This window comes from Gymnoscopelus braueri (genome assembly GCF_963280865.1).
Source record: "Gymnoscopelus braueri genome assembly, chromosome: 13".
Taxonomy (NCBI): domain Eukaryota; kingdom Metazoa; phylum Chordata; class Actinopteri; order Myctophiformes; family Myctophidae; genus Gymnoscopelus; species Gymnoscopelus braueri.
The window spans coordinates 30,215,631-30,218,382 of record NC_137615.1 but is presented as its reverse complement, the minus strand read 5'-3'; the positions used below and the strand labels follow the sequence as shown (position 1 = coordinate 30,218,382).

Here is a 2,752-nt window from a genome sequence, read left to right as displayed (position 1 = left end):
CTGGGCAGGCAGCTCTGTCAGCCCACCGTGTCTCTAGTGTGTCTCTCTTTAAAGGTGCCATAATAAACCATTAAAAGGATCCCTGGCTAATAAGCCAAATATGCCTTAATACATTATAATTGTCCTCTAAAATGTACAATTAAAAACACCTTAAATATTTTAGCTATTTCAGAAATAGTTCATCTTTCACTCAATAGGGGCAATGCCAGTCGCAGTTGATGATGTCATTTGCCCATGTGGGGTCTAGTCCTATGGAATTTATGGAATGCATGTGCAAATAATATATATTTAAAATATTGATTTGATACTCATATTAACCTTAGGAAGTATTAAGTTGTTTTTTATTTTCACCAAGCCAAAAATGTAACTAAAGCATTTTCCACCAGCTGTCATTAACATACAGTAACTTGACATCCCTACTTTCATCCTAGGTCTGCTCCCTTTCCCCTCTACTCCAAATCTGTTCAAAATAGGCAATCTACCAGCCCACACACATGGTGCATTAATTGCGACACGTTGTGAGCTTTCAGATTGGCCACTCCCGCTGAATGTTCACCCCATAATAGGGACGTTATAGGGTTCCTGTTGTGGTGTTGGTTATCCAGGTTGCGATTTGTTGATTTAAGTGCCAGACATTGAGATAGAAAGTCATTCCCTTCCCTTCTTGGCCAAGGTTGGGCAGCAGCTGAGCACTGTCCCCAGTTATAGGAGAGTAGGGGATTGGGCTCTTCGTGGGCCAATCCTTTGCACTTGGCAAGCCAGTCACCTGCTGAGCCTCTGGGTGTCCTCGAAACAATGGTCTCAAGAGGAAGAGCTCAGCGAGGATGCAGCGCAGCCAGCACTCCACATGTCAACTGAGGACGTAAACAGAACTGAGCAGGACCTCAGGAGACCTACCTGCGGAGTTGGGGCAACGTGGGAGGTGGAAGAGGCGTGCCAATCCAAAGTCAGCAATCTTGAATTCTCCACTGCTGCTGTTGTTAGGCAATGGCTTCTTGTGTGTGACATCAGACCAGGGGTGGCAGTGGCTCAGGAGGCAGAGCAGCCGTCTTGGAATCTGGAGGTTCCCAGTTCGACCCCCGGCTCCTCCTGGCTGTGTGTTGAAGTGTCCTTGAGCAAGACACTGAACCTCAAACTGTTTGTGCTGAGCGTGTTGGTGCCTTGCATGGTTTCCTCCGCCCTTGGTGTGTGAATGTGAAATACATTGTAAAGTGCTTTGAAGAATTTTAGACAGTGTTTTTCTTTTCTTCCTGAAAAGTAACGGTGTTGGACCTGCAAGCCAAGGGTTCCACCCGACAGCTATGATATACTGTAACTACCAAGGTGGTAGGCTGTGTGAGACTGAAAGTGACCTGAGAGGAAGGAATTTAGGGGCCAGAGGCAGCTTGGAGCGGGGAGGCGGGGGGGGGGGGGGGGGGTGGCGGCTGTGGTCTGAGGACATGAGAGGAGGAAGGGGAGGAGTAGTGAGTTATGACCTTGTCATAATCCTAATATCTTTCTCTTCATTTGGGCCGGGGGGGGGGGGGGGGGGACAGCTGGAGACCACTACCCAAGTGGTCTCCAGCTGTCCCTGTCCACCATGTAGGAGTGCAGCTCCTCTGCGGGTGTGAGGCCGGTGTTTAGCTGCTGAAGCGGAGTATTAAATCTACTACTTCTGACCAGCAACAGCCAGTGAACATAAGTAAGATCGATGCAAACACGACCGGAACTTCGATTTGTGCCCAGGGATGCGTTGTCAGTCACCTTGGTGATATAGCAAATGAAATACGTGCTGAACATGGTTTATTCAACCTACAAGGCATGACTAACATGCACAAGTACACACTTTCTCTCTCTCTCTCACACACACACACACACACACACACACACACACACACACACACACACACACACACACACACACACACACACACACACACACACACACACACACACACACACACACACACACACACACGTATCTGTGTGCATATGGATAACCCATTTTAAAAGTTAATAAAGATATCACTGTGTAGCCTAAGAGGATCTCTCTCTCTCTCTCTCTCTCTCTCTCTCTCTCTCTCTCTCTCTCTCTCTCTCTCTCTCTCTGTTGTTTACACATTCCACAGTTACAACTTACTGCACCACTGCCAAGTCCTGGGACCGCCCACAACCCTCTGCCCTCATCAGTCTCCTTTTGGTTTCACTCTGGCACCATGACACTCAAACATTAAGACCATTACATTTGTGCTGCATTGTTTCCACGACCAAAAAGGTAAAAATCTGTTAATTGTGTAATTTGTTGACTTTTCATGTTTTTGGTAGGCTACGGTAGATTGTTATTATTAGTGTTGATTTGATGTGAACATTCCAAAGTCATATTATATCATAGTACTACAATGTTGCATATATATTTGGACAGAGGGTGTGTTTGTGTTTATTGACTAAGAGGTTCCTCTTTCTGAATATTGTGTTGCTTTATACACTCATTCAGTTAGATAACAAGTATCTAGTCTATACTGGTTGGTATAACTGTCAATGTTAGAAAAGACAATGGTCGAACACTGTGCATAGCAGGCACGTGCAGGGTTGAGCCCCCTTAGCCATGAAGTGACCTTTTAAGGCCTGCTCAACACCTGTTGAGCGCCTTATCAAGAAGAACATTTGACGAATGATAATGATTTCTCTATAAATAAACCGAGCTGGTCAATAATTTTCACTTTCACCTGACGCAGTGACGTAACAGAGCTCCCTGTGCTTTGCAGATGTGTCG

General features: G+C 45.9%; 1 protein-coding gene across 2 annotated transcripts in view; it reads left to right on the top strand.

Annotated features, from left to right (window-relative positions):
• The first annotated feature begins 699 nt into the window (after positions 1 to 699).
• The window catches only part of LOC308097971 (uncharacterized protein), a 16,858-nt gene continuing 14,805 nt past the window's right edge, over positions 700 to 2,752 (top strand). The window contains exons 1-3 of one of the 2 annotated variants that reach the window (XM_080446159.1): positions 700 to 1,211; positions 1,536 to 1,681; positions 2,109 to 2,254. The gene's annotated coding sequence lies outside the window, so the exon portion shown is untranslated. The remainder of the gene's footprint in view (positions 1,212 to 1,535; positions 1,682 to 2,108; positions 2,255 to 2,752) is intronic. The other variant, XM_080446160.1, reaches the window with a different exon arrangement.